This window comes from Rousettus aegyptiacus, unplaced genomic scaffold (assembly GCF_014176215.1).
Source record: "Rousettus aegyptiacus isolate mRouAeg1 unplaced genomic scaffold, mRouAeg1.p scaffold_m13_p_3, whole genome shotgun sequence".
Lineage (NCBI taxonomy): Eukaryota > Metazoa > Chordata > Mammalia > Chiroptera > Pteropodidae > Rousettus > Rousettus aegyptiacus.
In genome coordinates, this window is record NW_023416306.1 from 135,305,108 (window position 1) to 135,312,923 (window position 7,816).

At 33.8% G+C, this 7,816-nt stretch overlaps 2 pseudogenes; one reads left to right on the forward strand and one right to left on the reverse strand.

The window, feature by feature from the left end:
- Nucleotides 1–4,358: 4,358 nt before the first annotated feature.
- LOC118601280 lies at nt 4,359–4,477 on the forward strand (annotated as a pseudogene).
- A 2,961-nt stretch (nt 4,478–7,438) lies between these two features.
- Nucleotides 7,439–7,535, reverse strand: LOC118601096 (annotated as a pseudogene).
- Nucleotides 7,536–7,816: the final 281 nt, after the last annotated feature.

Consider the following 7,816-nt stretch of genomic DNA (forward strand, 5'->3'; position numbering starts at 1 on the left):
ATAACCTGTATATAAAACTTGACAAGGACATTACAAAAGAGGAAAATACAGACCGTCTTTCATGAACATAGGTACATTAATCCTAAACAAAATTTAGCAAATGAGATTTATTTCAGTGTAACAAAGGCAGTTTAACTTTAGAAAATCAATTCATGAAAGTTGCTACAATAGTAAAGTAAAGGTGAAAGCCCATACCATTCTCTCAGTAGATCAGAGAAAGCCTTTGATAAAAATGAACATCAGTTCAAAATGAAAACATCTCAAGCTGGGATGGCAGGTAACTTCCTCAATCTAATAACGAGTATCTAAGAAAATCCCCTAGCTTACATTATACAATATGGTGAAATATTGAAAAAGATTGCCCTAAAATCAGGAAAAGGCAAGGATCCTCACTATCACCACTTCTATTTGACATTGTATTAGAAGTCCTAGCCAGTGTGATAAAATAAGAGAAAGAAGTATACAGTGAAAAAGATTCAAGTAAAACTGTCTTTACTACAGACAACATTGTTGTTTACATTGAAAAAGAATTTTAATTGATGGAAAAAAACACTAAGACTGAAAAGTGAATTTAAAAACATTGCATAATAGAAGTTTAATATACAAAAATCAACTGTATTTGCATATGTTACCAACAATTTTTTAAATGAACTTAAAAAAAACACAATGTTATTCGAAAACAAAATATTTAGGAATAAATTTGATAAAAAGATCTGTAAGACATTTATTTATACTGCCAACTATAAATCATTGTGAGAAAATTTAGCAAATGAATGGATATATATAATATTTATGGAATAGAGAACTTGATATTATTTTAAAGTGGCTATAATATCAATTTGACCTGTAGATTTAACATAATGCTAATCAAAATTCCAAGCAGCATTTTGTAGCTAATCAACAGGCTGATTCTAAAATTTATATGGAAACCCAAAAGACCTAGCAAAACTATCTTGAAAAGAATAAAAGTGGAGGACTTACACGACTTGATTATAATGCTACAATAATCAAGGACAGTGAGGGTATTAGTGTATTGGTAAACTACAGGTCTAGAAAACAGGACAGAAAGTGCAGAAATAAGTGCATACATGGACAACAATTACATTTTGACAAAAGATGCAGGTAATTCATTAGGAAATGAAGATCTTTTTTAACAAAAAGTATTGGCACAGCTGGCTATCAGTATGGAAAAAATAACTTTGGCCTTCATCTCACAGCATACACAAAAATTAATTTGAGATTGATCAGGGACTTAAACATAAAATCTAGACCTTCAAAGCTTTTAAAAGAAAACGTAGGCAAATATCTTCATGAATTTGGGGGAGGCAAATATTTCATAAGGGACACAAAAAAATTAAAAACTAATTAATTTAATTGTAATTAATTAAAATGTAAAAAGCCATAAAATTAAAAACTCATAAATTGGACTTTATAAAAAGTAAAAATTTCTGGTCATCAACGTCATTAAAAAATAAAAAAGTAAGCCACAGAAGGGCTGAATACATTTCTCAATATATCCATTAATAAAGGACTTGGATCCAGAATGAATAAAGAACACAAATCAATGAGGGAAATACAAACAGCTCTATAAATGGGCAAAACCCTCAAACAGACAATATAAAAAAGAACATGTACAAATGGCCAATATGCACATAAAAGGCACTCTACACTATTAGTCATCAGAGAATCCAAATTAAAACATGAGATACCATGTCATACCCTTTAGAATAACTAAAATTTAAAGGAATGACAATAGTTTCACATCCCTTCCTCTTTCCTTTCCTTCTTCCCTTCCATTCTCTTCCCAAATGATTTAATCCTAGAGCCCTTATGTGGAGCAGAACAAGATAGGTGCCACATGGTAGAGATTTGGGTTAGAAAATACATCAGAGCTCTAACAGGGTGAGGGGGTGACTGTGGTCAGGGACAGTCTATCATGGCATATTGAAGTATAAGCAGGGTGAGACAGGTGCTCACACAGAGGAAAGCCCAGTGTTAGATGTCTGAGCCTGAACAGGAGAACATAGTCCATAAAGGAAATGGCCCTGTATGGGAAGCTGAGCTGAGTGAGAAGGCTGTCGACGTGATGATGGCCCAGCATTGAGAGTCTAAGTGGACTGAGGAGGGCATCCACTTGGACAGGAGGCCCAAAGCGGAATGCGAACACAGAAAGGAGGGTATCCTGGTAGAAGAGTGACTTGGAGTGGAGTGGCAGAGAGTAACATATGGAGGAGGATGACCACATTGGGGAGGGGATGGCAGTGGACATGGGAGACTGAATATATTCAGCAAGTGATTAAATAAGTAAATATAGTAAGTATAACACATGTCAGAGAAAGGAGCTACACATATGGAAAGGGGAAAAACTAAAGTGAACCCAATGAGTAGGACTGGAATTGGAAGTATTCGTATAGATTCATGGTTTTCAATACATGGAGAGAGGTGTAGAAATAAATACAGATCTAAATGTATGTGTTTGGGGTGTGTGTGTGTGTGTGTGTGCGTGTGTGTGTGTCCATCCATATATTCCCTAATTCTTTCCTGAGAGAGGCACTAGGATCAGTGATATACCAATAATAATTAGCACACCATTACCTAAACACGATTCTTCACTAAAAGAAACTAAGCCTCCTTGGAGAAATGGTTAATTCTGGGGCTGGGCAGGAAAAGTACAACATGATCCTGGATATTCCTGTGCCAGAAAGCAAATAATTGTTCTAAGAATGTTAGAGACATGTAAAAAGGATACAAAAGCCAGCCCATAGGGTCAAATCTGGTATAATTTGACTATCAAAATAATGATAACAATGAATTATTCCCCACTGAAGAACATGAGAAATCATGAGTATACACAGATATCAATTAATACATAAACAAATTAAAAGTTTAGGAAGCAATGGAACAGTTACCTAATCTCAGAATACCTCCCCACAAAAGTATTAATAACAATAGGAAAAGATTAAGCCTTGCAGATACCACCTTATTTAAATGATCAAAGTGAACAACATCAGTAACAGGACGAATTAAATTCATGTGCTTTTATGACAATCTTGCCAAAGATGCATAACCTCAATGTAATTATAAAAAAAAAAATCAGATAAACCAAAATTTGGGGTCATTCCACAATATAATTAGCTTAGATATTTCAAAACTTTAAAAAAGGAAACCTGAAAACAGTTCCAGTTTGATGGAAGATAAAGAAATTTGACAATTAAATGTCTCTCATACTTTTTGAATTGGATCCTTTTACTAGAAGAGACATTGTTGGGACAACTGTTAAAGCTTGAATTAGTGTCTGAGAGTTAGATGGTTGTAATGCACAAATATTAACTTCCTAATTTTGATGGTTATATAGAAGAATGTCCTTGTTCATATGAAGTACACATTAAAGAATTATGGGGAGATGGGACAGCAGGTTGGCAACTTATTTTAAAATGATGACAGAAAAAATGTTCTTTTTACTGTGCTTGCAACTTTTGTGATTCTATCAAAAAATCTTTTAAAAATTAAATTATAATCACACAAAAGATATCAAATGTTTGTGAGGTTATGGAGCAGCTGTTCCACACTATTGGTGGGGGGTTAAATAGTAAACCACTTTGGAAAAATGTGTGTCTGTTTCTTATAAAATTAAAGTTCTACCTACGCGATGACCCAATATTCCACTCTTAAAAATGTCTACAGAAGGATTTGTCCAGAGTGTTCTTAGCAGGTCTATTTGACAAAGTCCCAAACTAGAAAGAACCCAAATGTCCATCAATAAGTGAATGGATATATAGATTGTGGTTTATCCATACAATGGATGCTATTCAGCAATTAATAGGAACAAACTGCAGGTACAAAGAACAACATGGATGAATCTCAAAATAATTATGTTGAGTGAAAGAAGCCAGACACAGATGAGTTTATGTTTATGATTCCATTATATGAAATTCAAGGACAATCAAAACTGAACTATAGAAATTAGAATAATTGTTTCTTTGGGGGACTGGAGATTGACTGGAAAAAGGCCAGAGAGAACTTTGTGGGTGTAGAACTGTTTTATATCTTGATTGGTTGGTTACATGAGTGCATATATATTAAAACTCATCAAACTGTATACTTAATATCTATGCATATTATTTTTGTAAATTATAACTCAATTTAAAAAGCTTCGTGATCTGCGGCGGCTGCTGCAGAATGACCAGGAGAGTGAAAAAATAAAATAAAATAAAATAAAATAAAATAAAATAAAATAAAATAAAATAAAATAAAATAAAATAAATAAAATAAATAAAATAAAATAAATAAAATAAAATAAAATAAAATATATAATAAAATAATAAAATAAAATAAAATGCTTTAAAAAATTCAAAATTGTCTACAGCCATGCCACCCCGAACAAGCCCAATCCTGTCTGATCTTGGAAGCTAAGCAGGGTTGGGCCTGGTTAGTACTTGAATGGGAGACCATCTAGAAAGACTGGGTGCTGTAGGCATAAAATAAAATAAAATAAAATAAAATAAAAAATAAATAAAAAATAAAAAATTTAAAATTCACTAAGTCCTCACCAGTGGTTTTTGTCTAGGGGATAGATTCTTTCACTTTCCACATTATGTATGTATTTCTAAGGTGTTTGCACTTTTTCAACAAGCATATCTTCTTAACAAGAATCACATTTCAGATCTAAAAATATTACACAAAGACAATTTCTCTAAAGGGTGCTCAAGTAAGTAGTTATTTTACTAAAAACATTAAGTTAGATCTTCATTTAATAAATACCAAAAGAAAAAAAAATTTCAGGTAAGTTGAAGAGTTGATATATACGATCAAGTCATAATTGTTAATTAAGCCATAAATAATAGAAAGTAAAAGTTAATATTTATCTGATTTCTGAATGGCAAATAAACTTTAATGCTAAAAGCAATGTTAGGAATCTAAAGGAACAGATTTTTGCTGCATAAAAATGTTGATATATAATAAAACATAAAAATTAAATGCAACAGGAAGTTGGGGGATTTATAAAAACATATTCGACAGATTTATAGGCAAAGTATGTGAATTCTAGACAGGAAATAAGAATGGAGGGAAGGAAGAAGGGAGAGAAAGAAAAAAAGAAGGAAAGAAAAAAAGAGTGGAGAGGGGAGGTGTGAAGGGGAGGATAAGGGAGGAGATGGGAGGGAAGTTAGGAAGAAAGGAAGGGAGGGGACAAAAATGGCTCATCAACAAGTGAATAAAAAGTAAACCTGAAACTTTGCCTACCAAATTAGCAAACTTTTTTATAGTAGTTGAGGGCAGCCATAGAATGATTGCAAGACAAATTCTTGGTCATTACCTGCAGGAGTGTAAAACTGTCATATTTTTGGAAACAAATCTAGCAATATGTCTTTAATATGTTTATATTCTTTGAACCAGAATGGCATTTTTTTGGAATCTGTCTAAAGGAAGTAAAAAAAAGTCGCTCCTTTCCGGAATATTCATAATAGCCAAAATAATAAAAATAACAAATAATAACATGATGGGACTAATTCGTTAAATCGCGAGACAGCTGTTTGGTGGATTATTCTACCTTTAAATAGTATGTACAATGAGTTTTTAATGACACATTTTTCTTTTTTTATGCTTTTTGAAATGATCGTGATAAATTAAAGATAGTATGGCTGGTCTCCAGTTTGGCTCCTAACCAGACATTCCCGGTTGGTGAAAAAACGCTGTCGGTCTCTAGACATACCACATTTCCACCCCCTCTCACTGTATTTCAAATATGTTAAACGTTAAATGGTACCTCTGCCCTCCGCCAACACACACACACACACGTGTATTACTCAGCGTTCGTTCAGGAAAACTCAAGCCACTCTACGTCTTTTGGATCAAAAGGTTTAATACAGCATTAGGGGCTTACATGATTGTTGGGAGAGCCGAGAGAGAGCAGACCTCAGGGCAGCTGCTGAGAAGGTAGAAGTTAACGCTGGAAGACTCAGCCTGGAGCGGGTGGCTCCAGAGACTTGCTGGGAAGCCTCGGTGACTCTCACATCTGTGCAGCATCTGGCTGTCACCATCTCTGGAGAATAATAGGTTCCCTTTTCCTTCTGCCTTCCAAATTTACCCTAAATTCCTTTCATGCAAACGCCAACCTGGAGGGGGGAGCATTCTGGGAAATGTAGTTCTCTGCTGCTCTGCATTGCGTAGGAAGAGGTGGGAGTGAGGCTGAGTGCTAGATCTGAGAATCAGCCCCATAGTGATTGATGTGTCAGAGTCAGTCAGACAAGTAGTCAGAAGGCCACAGTATTAGGGTTGAATAGAAAAATAATCTTGATTATAGATAACAGAGATTGTATTATATATTTTATTATTAAAATAATTTATTTTCACATGTGACATTCTCAACTTATTTTGTAACAAATTTGCAAATCAAAACAGAAGACAAAGCTATATGATTTAAATGAAGTTATACAATCTTTTTAAGAAAGTTTAGAAAATGACAACATGTAAAAACTGGTCACTTGAAACCCTCATACACTGGTAGGAATGTAAAATAGTGCAGCTGCTTTGGGAAACAGTCTGGCAGTTCCTCTAGCATGTTTCTTTTGGGGGTGATAAAACTGTTCTAAAATTAGATAGTGGTGATGGTTGTACAACTCTGTGAACACACTAAAAATCATTGAATTGGACACTTTTAAAATAGTGGTAAAATATACATAAAATAAAATTTATCATCTTAACAATTTTAAGTGTACGGTTCAGTGGGATTAAGTACTTTTACATTATTGTACAACCATCACCACCATCCATCCCCAGAACTCTTTTCATCTTGCAAAAATAAAACAGCATACCCCATTAAACCATAACTTTCCATTCCCTCCTGGTCCCAGCCCTTAGCAACTATTGTTCTACTTTCTGCCTCTGTGAATTTGACTACTCTAGGGTACCTCATATAAGTGGACTCGTACTCTGTCTTTTAGTGACTGGTTTATTTCACTGAGTATAATGATCTCAAGGTTCATCCATGCTAAAGTATGTGTCAGAATTTTCTTCCATTTTAAGGCAAGATAACACTCCATTGTATGTATATACCACATTTTGTTTATCCATTCATCTACTGATAGACACTTAGGTTGCTTCTACCATTTGGTTATTGTAAATAATGTTATAAACATAGGTGTTCAAATAGATTTCAAGACTGTGCTTTCAATACTTTTGGGTGTATACCTAGGAGTGGAATTGCTGGGTCATATAGAAATTCTATTTTTATTTTTTTGAGGACTTGCCATACTGTTTTCATAGTGGCTGAAATTTTACATTCTCACAAGCAATGCATATAAGTTCCAGTTTCTCTCCAGCCTTGCCAGCACTTGTTATTTTCTGTTTTAAAGAAATTCTTTTTATGACAATCATCTTAAAGAGTGTGAAATGGTACCTCATTGTGGTAGAGTGTATATATATATATATATATATATATATATATATTTTTTTTTTTTACAAATTTGCTTGTTATCTTGGCACAGGGGCATTTTCTCTGTATCATTCCAACTTTAATATGTGCTGCTGAAGGAGGCACTCATTGTGGTTTTGATTTGCATTTTGAATTCTTAACTTTTAGAGGGTGAATTTTATTATATGTGAATTATATTTCAATTTAAAAAGCTATTCATTGAGAGACCCTAGTAGCCCTGAGCATACCTAATCTCCAGATTTTACTTTCTAAATGTCTTTCTTCACTAAAGGGGATCCAATCTAGGACAGAGAAAGTATGGGGTGAGCCTGGGACATTTCATTGTGCTGGAAAGCAAAGAAGTGCTCAAATAATGATGGGATATATCTAAAAGACATTGGCCAA